This window comes from Maylandia zebra, linkage group LG3 (genome assembly GCF_041146795.1).
Source record: "Maylandia zebra isolate NMK-2024a linkage group LG3, Mzebra_GT3a, whole genome shotgun sequence".
NCBI lineage: Eukaryota > Metazoa > Chordata > Actinopteri > Cichliformes > Cichlidae > Maylandia > Maylandia zebra.
The window spans coordinates 40,028,838-40,048,229 of record NC_135169.1 but is presented as its reverse complement, the minus strand read 5'-3'; the positions used below and the strand labels follow the sequence as shown (position 1 = coordinate 40,048,229).

Sequence of the window (19,392 nt, the reverse complement as noted above, 5' to 3'; positions counted from 1 at the left end):
TGCCCATCAGGGCTGATATCTGCTTAAATTTTGGATATTTTAATTAACAGCTCCTCTATGACCTCTATTCATCAGGTAATTTTCTATTCAGATTAAGGTCTCATTTTTAATGGAGACCTGAGTGCACGAAATGATTTTTTATTGAATTCCCTATTTTAATTAAATTATATTTAATTATTCAAATTATAATTATTTGAGGCAACTTTATGCATCATGGCTACATACTGTATCTGCGCCATAGAAGCAGAGACGAGAGAGGGAGGAGGCAGGCACTGGTTTTATAGTTGGAGAATGACAGCAAGGGAAGCAGCACAGATAAAAGATGCTTCATCTGCATCACTGCAGACCCTTTTCCACTCTTTTCTTCGCTGACGCTGTCACCACACAATCTGGTTTCTCACGTCACCTTGAAAAGTTGATTGAATTTATTTTAGATCCGCTGCCCCCTGACGCCGGTACACGTCGACTGATGTGCGTCTCGGAGATACGTTTTCCTTTGATACGTCACAGGAATCTGTCCTTTCAAGTGTCATGACTTGACTTCGTGTTTCACAAAGATGTTAAACATTTAGATGTTGCCAGCCAGAACATTGTTGTCTCATCCACCTTTTAATGGCCTCTGCTGTCTCATTATGTATTAGCATTTCTTGTGGAATTTCAAGAAGGTATACCCTTCATTTTATATATATATATATATATATATATATATATATATATATATATATATATATATAAAATTGTTTTTTTTAACACCCAGGGTGTTCTTCGTGATGCAAGTTCACATGAAAGAGGTGAGAACTGTGCACGCAGTCTAACACCTGCTGTCAGTATATTTAATAAAAGATATGATGGAACTGTTGACTCCAGTTGGGAAATTAGGAGGCTGCATAGGAGCATAAAATAATAAAATTCAGCAAGGTATAAAAAAATAAAAGAATTAAAAACACAGAAGCGGTATATAATCAATCACAAGTATGAAAAAAACATCACACGCTCTCACTTCATTGCTTATAAACGGAATAGCTTGTCTTATAAAACCAAAGCAATTTGGTTGGAGCGCAATTTCAGTCAAATATACAGATCATTTTACATTTATAATTGCTCTTCATTAAATAGTTTCACTTCATGTCCCTTAATGTATGTCATAACTGCAGTGACAGGTTTTAAATGCACTGCACCAATCACTGCCAGGAGTGCTGCAGAATATTGTAGCAGCTATTAATACGAACTATTAAATTAAATTTGTCACTGATAATAAGTAGCTGTGGATTTTTTTTGGAAGGAGACCCTGTTTTATAGGCAGAGTGAGATTTCTAATTGTGCTTAAAGTGGAACATCTTTCTAACTCATCTTCTAAAGACACCTCTCTGAGCTGAGCTTTCATAAAAAGATGGTATTTTTATATCTGCCGGAATGGTGTCTCCCTTTTTCCTTCCCAATTGATCGCTGAAGAGATGGCCTTTTATGTACATGTATATCAATGGTCCCAGAATAAAACAGTACCTCAGGGGTTTGATCTGTGGCATTAGCAGCCATTGCAACGCAGCGCGGTTTGAACTTGAGACGTCTTTGTGACGAGCAGTGAAGGTTAAACCCAAAGTTAGCTCGCCTACCCGCTAATCCTGCTTTGCGAGACAGGCCTCGGGTCATAATAGATACCAGAAATGATGGAATTAGGTGAGGATAACACGTTTTTATGTTCCGTACAACAGCACAACAAAGTGTGAGCCAAAAGACTGTCATTTTTTTCAAAGTGTTTTGCAATAAATCTTTTGCTACAAACAGACACTGACACCAAATACATACCGGAGTTGGGAAACAAGCCGAGCAGAAACAAACAGACAGGATGACACACTCTAGACTTTGTTTTCCACCAGAATGAGACTCCCCTCCTCCTCAGGCTATATCTCAGGAGACCTATTGGTATGGAAGAGAAGTTAAAAGACAGCTAAATGTCTTGGCTTCCCTTGACAAATTCAGTGGGACAGTGGTGCTGCGTGGGGTGAAATACAAGAGATGCCTTGTCACCTCTAGCCGTAGAGGAAAAGACCAGAAGTGTATCAGTCTTAGAACTTCTTGTTCCCTTCTTTTTCACCTTGGCTGAACTCCTGCTCTGTCAAATCAAAGTATTATGTAAGTCTTAGGACTTGTTCAGGAATTAGCAATACAGATTAAAGTGCTGTTAAAATAAAGGGTTGTAGAAAAAGATATTGCAATACTAATCACTATAGAAATGTATGGATTAGACAATATTATTTGTGACAATGTCCATACAAGCAGTGCTGTCACTGCCTCCTCCAGCTGTAACACAACTTTGTACAGCCCCTCCCCCCACTAGCAGCTGAACACACGAAAAGCAGCAAAACAAGCTTGCCAAACCATCATAAAGTCTGATGCTCTGGTTATGAGGAATGTTGTATGTAGAATGCTGAAGCAGGGTAATTTTCTGATTTACATTCTGACTTTTTTGTTTGTTTGCTTGTTTGTTTCTAAATCAGAACTCTCGCCCCCTGCTGGCCCTTAGAAGGAATGCAGGTTTAAGAACCTTTAAGAGACTGCTTATTTATGCATTCATTTATTGTTTTTCAAGCAAAAATGCTTAAAAAACAACTCACTACTGAAAATTGTATGCTACTGGCAAACGTACAATTGCCAGTAGCAGCATCATGAATTCTAACTACTTTCCTTTCTTTTCCGTCTTACATTACTGATAATTTCACATGTTTCGGTTTGGCACAGGATTAAAAAAAACAAAAAACAACTCAGTTGTCACTCTGGTTTCCTCACAGTTATGACGGTTATTCTTTGTGATCTTGCTGACATTTTATAGGCTTGGGGTTTTCAGTTTTTACAAAAGAGCAGATGAGACACGTTACAACTTGGCGTCAAAACTGTGTCAGATCTGATCAAACAGAGACGACACACATACTTTCAAATTAGTCTTGCAAAGATGTCATTATCTCTGATTCAAAAGCATTCCAAGACTTCATATAAAGAAGACATTCGACTAAAGCACTGCAGAGCTTGTCAGAGGTTCTTCACATTGTTGCGTTTTCTTCCATATTGTTTTATTGCAGTAGTGATTATCCATAGCTAATTCATTAATTGTGCTAGTTTATCAAAACTTTGAAGAAGCGTAGTTGGCAATGTCAGATTTGGATAAAATTATGAAAATAAACTCAGTCACCTTACTATCAACGTAATTGGTATGTCTTCGACTGAATGTGGACCTTTGTACTCTCACAGGGTCAGTCAATTACTTTCCTCTCAGGGTAAAGCTGTACACAGTGACTGACAGTACCTTGGGCATATTGACACCACGGAGACAGGAGAGCTCAGTCAAGCCCAAGCTTTTAATCCCAGCCATGCATCTTTCAGCCGAAATCCTTAAGACCCGCGGTGATTTCCCGCATGCCAATGGAGCCCTGGACTCATGCCGAGCTATCGACGCCTGACCCCCCCTACCTCCTGTATCGAGCACCGAGGTTACTCATAACCCCTGCTCGTCTTTCATTATTGAGATGTGAATGAGGAAGGTCAGGGGGTGGCTCTCATCGATCGGTCAACACAGGAATATTTGATTGTCGCTCAGGCGGCTCTGCCAAGGCACTCCTCTTCATTGCAACAGAGGTTGGCTTTTTGAATGTAAAAGAAAATGTTACACGTGTGTGGCGAGCATGCACTTTGAGTGACTTGTAGCATTCGGTCTCATTCATGCTGCTATTTTGCCTTAAAAGACCATGCAGCTGTACATGGACTTTTTTATAAATTGCTAAATCGTATAGCTTGCACTGGTAGAGCAGTTTGTTATTAGCAGCACCTTTGTCACATAAGGTAATTAGCGGGTGAACACCCTCCTAGAAGCTAAGCACTGTGGGTGACCGTTACTGAAGCAATGCGGTTTTAGGCTTTGAAAAAGGGCTTTGAAGAAGGAAAGCGCTGGAAGCACATTCTGGCGTAAGTCGGACATTGGAAGTTACCATGGTGACAACGACTGGAAATGAAAAATCTGTGCTTAAAGGCAGGCCTTGGTGTGTTGGTGTGTCAGTTTGTGTGTATGTATGTGTATGCACACTCAGGAAAGTCAGGGAGAAAGATAGTGGAGGGGGGTTCAGTGATACAGTGTGCTTATTGATTTGTGTGTAGATTATAAATACAGTGAATGGAGTGCTATTCTATCTGAGCTTGTGTATAGTTTTGTGTGTGTGTGTGTGTGTGTGTGTGTGTGTGTGTGTGTGTGTGTGTGTGTGTGCTTTTTTTCTTCTTTTTCAGAACTGTCCTCAGAATTTCTTCCAATTTTCCAAAACACAGACTGAATAACGGTCCAGAGAAAAGGATTAGAATCTTTTTGTTGTCGCTGTGCGGTGCACGCAGCCACATAAGCTCCCCAAAGCATTCCTTTGACTCCAACCAGCAGCAGACATTGCTTTTTGTGCGTAACAAACAAGGCTTGATGCCTTGAAAAGTCAAACCAGTGGCATTTCTGCCTCTCTTTTTTATTCCCCATCCATCCCTCTGAAGACCAGCACAGCAGTGGCACCACTGGGTATCTGGCTGAAGAATCTGACGCTCGCAGAGATGCTTGAGATGGGCTTAGAATCTCAGCATGAGCGGTTCAAAAGGCTGACCCCGGTCAGCCATCAACCGAGCCTGTCAGTATAATATTTCTAAATGTATTCCTTTATGAATGAGCATACTGAAGGTTGTGCATGTGTGCACATTTCTGTGCCCACTCGACTGCCTGCAGAGATGCTAGCAGCATAATTTCAATTTAAGTCCCAATTCGCGAATTGGTGCACAGCCGCACACCCATCAGGAATCTTGCTTCACACCTTGCACATCAAATTATCGTTTTTCTTGAATATGTGACACATCAATATCCATGTGACGGTGGTTGTAAAAAAAAATATGACCCAATCCTCACTTTTACACCCCCCTCACCCCCCTCTGGAATGAGGCTTAGTCTAAAATGGGTCTACAGGCTGAAAGTCCCAGGGGCCTTTGGCTGGAAGATAAATCAAGCGTCACCAGGAAGATGTGGAGCAGCATCATTTGTTGGCAAGAATAGAAAAATTCATCCTGGAAATCGTAAATCATTAGACGGGCAGGCCCCAGTGAATAAGCCTCACCCTCCAAACAAATCGATCTGCGGAGTTGCTGCACATTTCAATCCGGCCTTCTGCCTCTATACAAGCACCTGGAGAGACACTGTGGGCGTTATGATTTACATAGCGGTATACATAACCAGGGATCAGACACTTCCTGCTTTTTTTTTTTTTTGTTTCAGTAACTAATACTTAGGTCGCACATTGATCTGTTTTTTAATGGGGGTGATTTATTCAAATATTCTGCAATGAATACTGGTGTCAGCGGGATAGTTTTAAGGGAGTTGGTTCTGGTAAGTCGAGTAGGAGTGAAATCACTTTTCCAATCAGTGCCTATTATTCTCGTGCAAAAAGATTTCATGACATGTCCTGACGATCCATTGTTAGAAAAAAAAAACTTTTTTACTTATTCTGACATAATCACACATTTGGTCTTTGTGTTAATTTAATTGAGTAGTGCACGGTACTTCTAACAGCTTCTGCACAGTGCAAAGACTTTTCTGTGAGAGTCACTGTTACTTCTTGGGAAGTGATTAAACAATGCATCTTTTCATGGCCAAAACCCCTGTTGGTAGATTGAAAGGAGTGGTCATGCTGGCTTTTTAATTAGTCACTGTCATAAATATCGCAACATATGATTAACATATACATAGATCAGGCATAACATTATGACCACCTGCATAATATTGGATTAGTCCCCTTTTTTTGTTGCCAAAACAGCCCTGACCCATTGAGGCATTGACATTGAGGCATGGACTCCACTAGACCCATGAAGTTGTGCTGTGGTATCTGGCACAGATAACAACAGACACTTTAAGTCTTATACGCTGCAACATGGGGCCTCCACGAATTCAATTTGGAGCCCAAGTCAACACCTCAAACTCCTTGTTGTGCTCCTCAAACCAATCCTGAATCTTTTTTGCTCCGTGGCAGCGCCTATTATCTTTCTGAAAGAGGTCATAGCCACCAGGGAATACCATTTCCACGAAAGGGCGTACATGGTCTCCAACAATGCATAGGTAGTTGGTACGTTTCAAAGTAACATCCACATGAATGGAAGGACCCAAGGTTTCCCAGCAGAACATTGCCCACAACATCACACTAAGAAGGCTTATCTTATTCCCATAGTGCATCCTGGTGTCAGGTGTTCCCCAAGTAAGCATGTAGCCATCCACGTGATGTAGTCCACATGATCCATCCACGTGATGTAGACGAAAACATGACTCGCCAGACCAGGCTACCTTCTTCCATTGGTCCATGGACCAGTTCTCACTTGCTCATTGTTGGTGCTTTCGGTGATGGACAGTGGGTGATGGACAGGGCCTGACTGGTCTGCCGTGATGCTCGGTGCATTCTGACATCTTTCTATCAGAACCAGCGTGAACTTTTTCTGCAGTTTGAGCTGCAGTAGTTCGTAGTAGTAGTTCGTTGGGTCCGACCACATGGGCCAGCCTTCCCTCCCCATGTGCATCAATGATCCTGTCCATTTAGGCTGTCAACTTTAAGGACTAAGTGTTCACTTGCTCCCTAATACAGTGGGGCAAAAAAGTATTTAGTCAGCCACCGATTGTGCAAGTTCCCCCACTTAAAATGATGACAGAGGTCAGTAATTTGCACCAGAGGTACACTTCAACTGTGAGAGACAGAATGTGAAAAAAAAATCCATGAATTCACATGGTAGGATTTGTAAAGAATTTATTCGTAAATTAGGGTGGAAAATAAGTATTTGGTCACCTCAAACAAGGAAAATCTCTGGCTCTCACAGACCTGTAACGTCTTCTGTAAGAAGCTTTTCTGTCCCCCACTCGTTACCTGTATGAATGGCACCTGTTTGAACTCATCATCTGTATAAAAGACACCTGTCCACAGCCTCAAACAGTCAGACTCCAAACTCCGCCATGGCCAAGACCAAAGAGCTTTCGAAGGACACCAGGAAAAGTATTGTAGACCTGCACCAGACTGGGAAGAGTGAATCTACAATAGGCAAGCAGCTTGGTGTGAAAAAATCAACTGTGGGAGCAATCATCAGGAAATGGAAGACATACAAGACCACTGATAATCTCCCTCCATCTGGGGCTCCACGCAAGATCTCATCCCGTGGGGTCAAAATGATCATGAGAACGGTGAGCAAAGATCCCAGAACCACACGGGGGGACCTGGTGAATGACCTGCAGAGAGCTGGGACCAAAGTAACAAAGGTCACCATCAGTAACACACTACAACGGCAGGGAATCAAATCCCGCAGTGCCAGACGTGTTCCGCTGCTGAAGCCAGTGCATGTCCAGGCCCGTCTGAAGTTTGCCAGAGAGCACATGGATGATACAGCAGAGGATTGGGAGAATGTCATGTGGTCAAATGAAACCAAAGTAGAACTTTTTGGTATAAAGTCAACTCGTCGTGTTTGGAGGAAGAAGAATACTGAGTTGCATCCCAAGAACACCATACCTACTGTGAAGCATGGGGGTGGAAACATCATGCTATGGGGCTGTTTTTCTGCCAAGGGGACAGGACGACTGATCCGTGTTAAGGACAGAATGAATGGGGCCATGTATCGTGAGATTTTGAGCCAAAACCTCCTTCCATCAGTGAGAACTTTGAAGATGAAACGAGGCTGGGTCTTCCAACATGACAATGATCCAAAACACACCGCCCGGGCAACAAAGGAGTGGCTCCGTAAGAAGCATTTGAAAGTCCCGGAGTGGCCTAGCCAGTCTCCAGACCTCAACCCCATAGAAAATCTGTGGCGGGAGTTGAAAGTCCGTGTTGCTCGGCGACAGCCCCAAAACATCACTGCTCTCGAGAAGATCTGCATGGAGGAATGGGCCAAAATACCAGCTACTGTGTGTGCAAACCTGGTAAAGACCTATAGTAAACGTTTGACCTCTGTTATTGCCAACAAAGGTTATGTTACAAAGTATTGAGTTGTATTTTTGTTATTGACCAAATACTTATTTTCCACCCTGATTTACGAATAAATTCTTTACAAATCCTACCATGTGGATTCATGGATTTTTTTTTCACATTCTGTCTCTCACAGTTGAAGTGTACCTCTGGTGCAAATTACTGACCTCTGTCATCATTTTAGGTGGGGGAACTTGCACAATCGGTGGCTGACTAAATACTTTTTTGCCCCACTGTATATCTGACCCACTAACAGGTGCCATGATGTAGAGATAATCAGTGTTAATCACTCCACCTGTCAGCGGTCATAATGTTATGCCTGATCGGCGTATGTCTGCGATGTGACTACTTACACAGAGCTCCGCTTCACAGCCGTTCGATAAAAGTCTGCATCAAAATGGAAATGTACTGTTTCAAAAAATGTTTGTGTTGGATTTAGTTTAGTCACGGGATAAAACAAAGGAAACAGTGTGCAGATAATGCATTATTTATTCGAATTTCCACTATGGATGTAAGGCTGCGGTTGAAATTGTGCGTGTGTGTGTGTTTAAACTAATATTGGCAAGCCTCGGAATCACTATCAAGTTTCAAGAAAACATTGTTCTTTTGCTCTCTTCTGAGCTGCACAATTTTCAAGATGTTTATCTCCAGACATCCAAGGAAATGGCTGAGGATTATTCAGGGGAGTTTTATCTTTGCCCTTTTGAGATAGACAGCCATGTCTGTGCTCCAAAAAAGACCACTTGCTGTATCCCTGCCTTGAAAAGCGAAGATAAGCTGCACATGTGAATGCATACATATACATAAAAAAAGAGGAAAAAAAGAACACTTACGACAGAGAGGACTCGCCGCACGAGCTGTGTTGTCTCCAGAAGAGTGTGTCACTGATGTGTGAAGGAGTGCAACTGAACTCTTAACACTCGTCTAAATTAACCATCTTACACGGCCGAGCTTTTATTGTATAATTTAAGCAATATACTTGCAGCATAGTGTCGATCTGCACGCTCTCCTTATGAAACCAGCTTCATGGGATTGTTCTTTCACTTGGTTTTTTTTTTTTTTTGGCTAATGTTGAATTTGGAAGCGTCGAACTCCCTCAGCACTCTCCAGCATGAGCCAAATTTATACTTTAATGGAATTTCGGTGTGCGCAGCCAGATGGATGTTGACAGCATGTGCAGAATCACGGACTGACCTTTCAGGTGGAGAGAGAAATTGCATCATCTAATACCTTTTGTGGCACATAAATAGATGGATTAATTTGAAGCAGGCTAGCCGAATGAGTTTGAGCCGTCCACAGCATGACGCCGGGCGCTTCAAAACACCAAGAAGAGAAGTTTGATTTGCAGTTCTCGCAAAGGAAATTTGGTGTTGTTCTAATTTTTTTATTCCATGATGACGTTTTTATCACCTGCCTTTGTTTCCCCATTTCACATCCAGAGACGCAGTGCGTTTTTTTTTTAACTTTTGTGTACTCCACATTCTGAATTCACAAGTTCAATGCTGGGGCTTACTTTTATGAGCTACACTTTTTCTTTTTTCAAACTGTCTACCTGCAGTAGCAGAGTGACTTGGAAGCTGTTAGGGTGAACTAAAGGTGAAATAAACCTCTACCGAGGAGCTCAAAGGTTTGTCTTCCTCTCAAGCATCAAGTTACTTAGACGCAGCAGTATTCCAGCTCTTTTAGATTTAGTCACACTCACTGGTGCTGCAAAATGCAGCAAATAACAGCAGAAATCCCCCAAGGGCTTGTCTTCTTTGACCACATCCTGTGCAACAGTTCAAACTGCTTGCTGTTAATCAGTTAAATTTCAAAGCACAGCAAGTTGTGCTGAGTAACTAAACCTCTCTCACGAAACTAGTGAGTCCACGTTTGGTAGGAGTGCAAGTGCAACCCGTGCATTTACCAAATGCCTACTGCAGCAGATCAGTCTTTCAGCAGTCATGAAACCGCTGGTGGTTTAGAGCGAAATCAGAACAGCGGCGTGAACCGCAGTAAATAAATTCCTCCCGATCATCGTGGCGAGAAAGGCTTTCCTTGAGGTGGTAACCTTTGTTTGGCCAGACCTTGGCTCGGCGATGATGTCTGACAAACAGAAGTCTGTGTGGCCGAGCGTCTGTTTCTCTCCAGAAGGGTGAAGAGAAACTATTAGGACTCCTCATGAGCACTTGTGGGCAGTGGAGAGATATCATTTGAATCGGCCACGGTTTTGTGGGTGTAGCTGCTTTGCTGCAGTCATTCTGCACTTATGTATGGCGGCTGTACGCTAGCAACTTATAGTCATAATGAATGCCGCCGTTAGCATGTGTCATTGCCCTGCAGGCTGTTTGTGTATAGTTGAATGCAGAGTGTTGGATAACAAGCTTTCTCCACAAAGGAGGAACTCTAAAGTGCAAATGAGCACAGAAACAATGTGGCAGGGTTTGGGGTTTAGCGACTGGAAAAAGAACCAAAACGGGGAAATGCTATAACCGATGTTTAGACTGAAACATCGCTGACTGAGGTGACCCTTAAAATCATGTTTAAAGTGCACATGTTCATCGAGCTGAGCTTGTGCTTCAGGTTCTCTACGCAAAGGACGTCACACGTGAATCTATATGTCGCCCCGTCCGTAAACTCAGTGTAGACTTGAATCTTTAAAATACTGCAGTCTGTGTTGTGGTTAATCATGTTTCCACATCCAGTCAGAGTGCCCCAGCGCCGCTGTGTTTTTCTCAGCTTGTCGTTGCGTCGGAATGAACTGTGGCTTATCTTCCAAATACAATATTAGAGAGGGAGGAAACTGTGTGATGTAAAATCTTATGAAAGCTACTAATCTGTGTGAATGGTTAAGAGGGATTATGCTTGTCAGGAGGGGGGGGGAAGGAGAATGAGATGCTGTTTTTTTTCTTTCAGAAATAGCATTGAATTTATGTAAGCAGTGGAAGGAGTTCATGAGAGATGATCATTCCTGACCTTTGTTTGACTGCTCTTAATGAAAGTCTTATTCCGTACTTAACGCAGCCCAATAAAGGCCGTTCACAGAGCTCATGCACGCAGACGCGCCATCTTCCCCGCACTGTGGACTCACTCAGCACTTTCTTTATTTCTACTCAGCTCCACTGAGTTAATCCTGTAAAAAAAGAAAAGAAAAAAAAGAATATGGCTGATGTTTTGTTGTGTGCAAACGGTCTGACAAATGATTTTCTTCCATTTCGTGGCGTGCTGCAGATGCCACCCATCGTGCAGGAAGTGCTTCGGTGTGTTAGCGCTCCTCGCAGTCATCGATTGTCCATTGAATATTAAGGACGGGTGCACTAGCATGAAGATGTTTGCACGTTTCTGCGAGCTTAAGCACTCAAGAACATTGAGCTCCTTCGGCAATGCACTCCAAATCCTTCGCACCCACGCTCGGCCATTGTATTTACGTTTTATGCACTGCATTCATTCCCAATCTGCCTCTTTTTGCTTTTTAATCTGTGTTGAGTGGCTCTCTCTCTATTGATGTTATGGAAAAAGACAAGAAAAACGATGGAATTTGTTGTCTCCATTCAGCGCTGCTTTACAGATGGGGTAAAGCATGGGGTTATGTGTTTGCATATGAGTGAGGAAGTCTCTTCATAGGTTCTGTGTCTCTGGAGGCAAAGGACAAGAGTTTTGGTTTCCGTTTGTTTCCCCTGCAGACTGGCAGACCGGACTAACTCTGATACAGTAACCACAGAAACGTGGCACACAATGAGGTGAATTATGTTTTCAATCTTTCAGTTTAAGTAGATGTAATATATGTTGCTTTAAAATGAGCCTGAATCCTTCTTCCTCAAATCAACAACTTTGTTAGAAAATGTTAACTTTACAGCTTAAGTACATATATTAATATAGTCTAATGTGTGCCTGTGAATGGATAAAATAAACATTCACAAACACAAAGTTTTCTGTTATGACCTATGTAGCTGAGTGAGGCTGCATCACTGGTTATTATTTATGAACAGATTTTGTACTCATACAGTATTTCCCTTGCATATCAATTATGTTGGTGGGCTGCCCAGGTAAGTTATGCGGTCTGTTTACTATCTAGCAAGCCCCACACTCTTATTTTGAAAGTTAAGCAGTTAGCGCTGGCGCTCCCTGTCTCTTCCATTTTGCTGTTGTGAGTCTTATCCCTCGGTTTCCACCGTCTTAGTCTGTAGGAGTCTGAGTCCATCCATTTTTTTGTTGTTGTTATTTATCGCCTCAAAGTATATTTTGCATGATTTAGTCATGTATTTAGAAAAACGTGGGTGTGCCTCCTGGCTGAGCTGGGTGTGGGCGTGCAGCAGCTACAGCTTTGGATTCTTTAGTTTACCTTTCAGGACGTCAGGTGCTGGGTTGAGGTGATTCGCTGGGAATGTGTGCTGTCAACCAATCATGTTTGAGCAGGCTGAAGTGAAGCATGGAGGTAGGAAGTAAAAGTAAACGCAGGGAACAGTTTTGATGAAATCCAATCTCAAAATCATCTCTTACTGTCTGATCACTGCTCATCTTTTTATTAGCTCTGTTGAATGTCAGTTCAAGAGTGAACTCTGACCTACACACAGGCGCACGAGTCCTGGCCTGGACATCTGCTGGTTTCACTGGAAGCCCAGGAACACTGTCCCAGAGGGTAAACCAAATAACAGAGAGTCCATTCTCATAGCCTGAAGAGAAATCTAGAGCAAATAAATAAGTAAAATAATCAAATACTGTATTTCCTCCTAGCTTCTAAGTCCACACTCCTATAATAAAGTCGTCAAGTTGCTAGAAACATGTCAATCATGTTAAGTGATGTATGGGCTGCCAGTAACAGGTATGATGTGGTTATGATTATAGAAGATTGGCTGCCAGGAAACAATCCTTTCCAATTTATCATCAAGGCTGACGAAATATAGAAGCTAATAAAAAATTTTTTTCTTTCCCCGTAAGTTTTTCACCTTTAATTCAGATACTGTACTGTGCTATTCTCGCTGGATATTAAAGTTGACCCATTATGATTCTATTATGAACCCAACCATAGTGTGAAATAATGAGATAAGCATACGTGCAAAGCATTTAATATCCAACAGCTTTTTCCTCCTTTTGGAGAACAGTGTGATGACCAAAATCGAGTTGGGGGCCGTTCATTTATATGCTCATCTGTTCAGATCTTCTCTTTTTGAGAGGCGGCCAATCAGAAGAAACTTTGTTTCAGAGTGAGGATGAACATAATTCTGGACCACACATGGTCCAGCGTGGTGTATATATAAGGATTAGCTTCAGCTGTGAATCGTGCAAAGCTACTCTAGTGCAGCCCAGGACTGAAATATAGAGCTGGAAATGAGCGTAAAAGTCCGGTTTAAGAGTTATACCTCAGAGCTTACAGGAGGAGTTAATGAATTAGTTCAATTTGGCTGATTACTGTTACACTAGCTGTAGTTAATGTGTCTGATAATCCCCAGCTCGTGGCTGAAGTAACTCCAAATTGCGTCAAAAACACATTATTCTATAGCAGCGTTACAGAAAACTTCAAGCTTATGCTCCCTAACAAGCCTCTCTGTGTGAACAGGAGCTTTTCCACCAGGGCTTTAACTGATAATTCCTCGTTCTGTAAAGGAGCTCCACTAATCAACACTGAATTGCTACCTTGTAAGACTTCTTGGTTTTACTCAGGAGCCAAATGCACAAGGCGTTCAAGGCCATCGCTTCACTTCCTCTTATCATGTTTTCTGAGATTTTTTTCTTTCTTTTTCTGGGTGTTTTAAAGGTTGTGAGTTCCTTTTGTGTTTGTGTGTGTGCTGCACCAGGAGACAGGCTGAATGGGAAAAGATGGATGTTGCTGCATGCAACTGGGAAAGATAATGAATGAAGTCGATCGTGGGTGGCGAAGACCATCACTAAAGCGTAATGGGTCCCAACAGAGGGACGGGGATATTGACCCGTCCGTCACTTTTTTTTCTTCTTTCACTTCCGTCCTTTCCTTCCTCACAAATATAAACCCTCACAAATGTGCACACAGCACACAAAGGGGCACAGGAAACAAACAGCATGCACTTATTTTCGGCATACATGCCGAAAATAAGTGCATGAACGCCAGCTGAAACGTCTCCATTCATATTTGACTTACTTCAGGCGAAATTCTTTCATGTGGATTCTGGATTACAAATGGAAAATGGCTCAGAGTAATTTGGCATGCTGGAAGGAAATGCAGCAAAGCATTTTTCCCCCTCCCCCCGCTGAACCTTTAAAAACTGGCAAACCTTTCTCTTCTTCCACTCGGGTTGGTATTTCCCTCCTGATATAAATCAATTGAGTTCTGAAAGGAGAACAGTGGTGCACACCAGTTCTCTTTTATTACTCTCCAACGTGTACGGATCTGTCTGTCTTTGACAGCGGCCGCACCGTCCCCGTCTGTTTCGCATGTCTCCGTCCTCTTTTCTTTTATCGATTCGTTTGTTCACCCATTCGTCCATCCGCCCATTGATCCATTGATACAGTATTTGACCTGCGTCGGTGGTCAGCGGGCCAAAGGGGACTCGACCCACTTACTGTCGTCACAGGCAGCAGCCGGATCAGCCCGGCGATTATAGTGATTACGGTTTGTGCTTACATAGGGTTCTGCTGCTTTGTGCCACATCTCCCCTCGTCAGCTGGCAGCCTGAGTTCTAATCTGCCAGTTATAACAAACAGCAGACGTGGGAACAGGAGGAAAAAGCTATAAGGGAGGGGAAATCGGGAATGTGGATAGAAATGCGGTAGTTGGAGACCAAATAGCAAAATGTTTCTTATGGTCTTTTTGAGATCATATCTCATACATGATTGCATCCAGATGCAGTCCTTGTCATTTGGTGTCATTAAAGCCCTTTTCAGGCACGCCGTATGTAACGTTGCTGCCTTCATCAGTCTGTCGATGGCGGCATTTTGTCATTCAAACGTTGAAACACTTTAACTTTAATGGTCCTCATGACATCGTTCACACGCTCTCCCGTTACATTCACAGAACAAGCCAAGGTGCTTCCACATCGCTGTGTACCCTGTGGGAAGTTGGACAGCACATCAAATGACACACGGCGTGTTCTGGTTGGAGATTTCTTAAATCGGCAGCTGTGTTTTCATAGTTGTCTTGACAGTCAGAGATACAGTTATGTGAATGCATCCGCTCACGCTCTGGTTAACTTATTTCACAATTGTTGAAGTGGAGCTTATAGACGCAGCTCACACATCTGAAGTAAAAACAGCGTTCGCATCCGTGCCATCCAGTGACTCAAAAATGGATGAATTTTGATAAAACGTCGTAGGTGTGTAGAGTCGGGTCATGTTAGCCGTCTGTTAAAATTGGCTTCAAGGTCTCCAAGGTCAACTTAATGATTTATTGGTTGCAAATTGACAAGTGTGCTGTGTATTGTCAACATGTAGAAAGATTTAAAATATCATGTCACATGATCTGTCACCTCTCCTTCAAGGTCAAAGGTCATGTGACATGTGACGGATTGAGCTGAGGGCAGGTTTTCAGCCTGACAGTAATATTGGCATGGGATACTTTTTGGCTATAGCCGATTCATTTTATTATGAAGTCACAGTAACAGGTTATAACCATTTAAATACATAACAGTTTGAATAAGTGAACAAAGGTTTGTTTGGGTTTTTGAGAAATGACATGACAATGAAATGAATGCTACACATGAGCTATATCAACAAAAAATATTATACTCGGAATTATGTCAAGTGTTTTAAAATAGGGTTTAAACGTACAAATAAAAGCCTGCAGTTTCCGTTTGTTGTTATGGGACTGCAATCTTTTTTTAGCGGGCTTTTAGGGTTTTAGTCACTCCTAAGAAAAACTTCCAGAAACAGCTTGAAGCAACAAGCTAACGTCAGCTCCTGTTGTTTTTTTTTCAAGAACTGACTGGATTGACTCCAGTAATCTGATCTGTCACCAGAGTGCCATTGGCTTGGACATGTAGCCAGCACATTAAGATACTGCCAGGTTAATGGAAAGGACTGCATCGCTGTAAGGGGCTTATGTGCCCATTGAACCTACACACAAATCCGTTTGCGTCTCATTGCCTCTGAAACCTTCCAAGGCGATACCTACAGCAGCTCGTGCCACCTGCTGTTTACTTCCCTCAGTGAGCTGTGCTGTGTGTAAGCAACATACCCCTATACATATTTAAATTCATCCCTCATACTGACTCTATTACCCCTCCCCACTGCTAGTTCAAGGATCAAACCAGTGCCAATTGTCTGACGCAATCCCGATTAACACCCATAATTGGTGTTGTGAAGTCTTTGTGGTGTCCGTAGCTTCTCCCTCCATCTCCCTCTATCTATACATTTAATTGTAATTATTTTTCAGTGTCTGGGTGACTTCAGGACACTATAGGAACACTGATTAGGAGGCATTTGTGTGTGTAGGTTAAAACATGGACTGATAAGAGGGATTTGGGTCAAGATGGATGATAAGGCTGGGATTAAGTTTGCAATAATATTAAATACATGGTAAATACATGTTATTCCCTCAAGAGTAAGTTATTATAAACCACTGTATGATTAAATTTTTGGATTTTATCATAGCTTAAATTCTCAGTGAGCGTCGGTAAACCTAAAAGACGGTATCAGCTCGGTACTTCAGTACTCTGCACAACAACAGCTACTGTGCAATATAGTTAGGAAAAATGTGTGTATGTGTTGCAATATCCACTCTCCAGTCCAGCTTCTAGCTAGTTGCATCTCTGCCGACCATCTCCTTTGCAGTTCTTTCTGACATATCATCTTTGAACCTGCTGATTACAAATCCTCCGGTCTCTAAGTAGAATAAATCAGAAAGTATGGCAAAGAAAAAGGGTATAGAGATGAGCCCTGATAATTGTTCCCCACTTTCATAGGCTTGACCTCTTATTGTTCGACTGGCGCTTACTGCCTGCAGTTTAAGTCTTCATGGTGCTGACGGTCAGATGAGGCGAGCGGCAGAAGATGAGGCGGATGTTGGAAGGAGGTGGGAGCTGGTCACGTAACACATAAAGCTCACACGAGTCGAGAGTCGGCAGACCATATCTCATTACTTGGCTGGCTCGAAATGAGATGGGGCCCCTTTTTTGCTTGTCCGTCACTGGTGCGATTGATTAGTCAGCAGCCAATCAATGTTAATTAAGGTGTAGAGAATCCTTTAATTGTGGTGTATGAATCATTGTGTCAGACCCTGCCTTGACCTTCACAAGACTTGCGCTGTGAACGGCCTTGGTGGGGCATAAATACCTTTTATATATGGCAATATAATGGCGGTCTGTAAACGAGTATAGATCTGACGAATGGCAATCCTGTATACACTGGAGCTTGGAGCAGGAGGGCCTCACTAAGATCACATATGCAACCCGGTGCTTTGAACAGAAGCCTGTCCCACCTTCGTATCCTCTCATTTTTCTTCACTTTTTAAATAGATGCAGAGCTGGAAAAGATCGATACCTGTCAAAAGATTTAAGAGTTAATGTTGTGAGATAAGTATTGCTATTATCTGTGGCGAGAGGCTCTCCGTGCATATGGAGTGGGGCTTTGATTGATGACTGCCAAAAACAAAATGGCACATGAGACTACCACAGGCACCGTAATTGTGTTTTTTAATGAAGACCTACATTTTATGTGGGAGCTGATTTCGCACTCGGTCGATTGTGTCTACTCCGTCCTCTCTACCGCCGCTGCCACCATCCATCATGCAGTCATAACAATGTTACCTGTATGTGGTTGAAGCCTGGTCGTAAGTCCGTGACTTCCCGCTCTAATCCTTCACAGAAAGATGAATTTGCCCCTGACTGTGTCACCTGAACCTAAATTAAAGTGAACTTTATGATCGTTATTCATTTACAACATGTCTCTCAAGCGCTGGCTGTATACAAAACGTGGATGTGGCCACTGTGGCATCACACAGTTCTTTGTGAAATCTAGTTTTTAGGCCCCGGTTTTATCAATTTAGTCATTTTTGCTTTCGTTGTGGCCAGAAGAGGCCATAGTGAGACAAAATGTTAGTGTTTTCAGCTAATGGTAGCAAGTTTTGTCATCATAGCACATTGGCAGTGTTGGGGAGTAACGGAATACATGTAGCGGCGTTACGTATTTAAAATATAGAATATGAGTAACTTTATTCCGTTACAGTTACTTTTCAAAGAGGTGGTATTCAGAATACAGTTACTTTGTTGAAATTAAGGGTGTAATCCGGTGGTCTTTTCCTGTTTCATATGTTAGGCTATGCCCTCTCTATTTTTGGTAATTCCACGCCGGTGGAAACCCAAACACCTGTTTTATATACGCGCCGAATAGTTTTCTATATGAGATCGCTGCAAAAAGTGCAGCCTTACCTAATGTCCACCCTACTGTTACTCATTTTATAATAAAATTTAAAAATCTAGTTGGTGTTGGTATGGTGAGTATCCTTCAGTAATAGTAATAAATCACACAGCAATAGTACATTCATGTAGTTGTAAAAAGCATGATAATATATTAAGTAATCCAAAGTATTCAGAATACGTTACTCTCATTGAGTAACGTTACAAAATACATTTTGGGGCATGTAATCTGTAATCTGTCGTGGAATACATTTAAAATGTATAAAAGTAACCTTCTCAACACTGCACATTGGTGTGTATGTGCAAATATCCATACTACAGATATAAATACTAAAATTTCGCTTGTGAAATGACCAGTTAGCAAGTCATGTTATTTGTTGGATATTTGAATGAAAAATTCCCCAGACCATCATCACGACAAATACAATTTAGAGGTTCAGTTCATGAGTGAAATCAGCTCATTGCCTAGCAGACAGCCACCAGCTGTTATGCTGCTAGCTGCCTGTGGCAATTTCAAGAGCTTCCAATGTCAGAGCTATCTTCTCTCTCTTCTACTTTATTTAGGGCAGCATATCTAAACAAGTCTCTTGTCAGTATTGTTATCCACTAGTCGTTGCTCATATGTGTTGTATGAGATATTGCATATATTATATTAGCTGTGAAAAACACCATATATGCAGTCTATGAGGTGCATTGGTAGCACAATCCTATCACAGGAAGAAGGTTCCTGGTTCAGATCTAAATGCTGCGTTTCTCTGTGGCGACTTGTATCTTCTCCCGGTGCCTGTGTAGGTTTCCTCTGTGTACTCCAGCTTCCTCCCACAGTCCACAGACATGCATAATAGGCTAATGGGTGATTCTAAAATTAGCTGTGGATGAGAGGTAGATGAAGTCCTTGATGAAGTGTAAAGAATAAAACACCGTAGGAATCTATGTTAAAATGTAGCTTGGGGTCTAAAGTACGGCTAGAAACATATAAATGCAACAAGAAAAATACATCAACTCTGAAATTTGCATTAATTTAGAAACACTAACAGCTAATAGCGATCAAACAGTTGAACTATTTTGTGTCTGGATCGACT

At 42.1% G+C, this 19,392-nt stretch overlaps 1 protein-coding gene across 21 annotated transcripts in view; it reads left to right on the top strand.

Annotated features, from left to right (window-relative positions):
- Positions 1-19,392, top strand: part of LOC101465762 (adhesion G protein-coupled receptor L3) — a 266,208-nt gene that overhangs the window by 119,112 nt on the left and 127,704 nt on the right. The window lies entirely within an intron of this gene.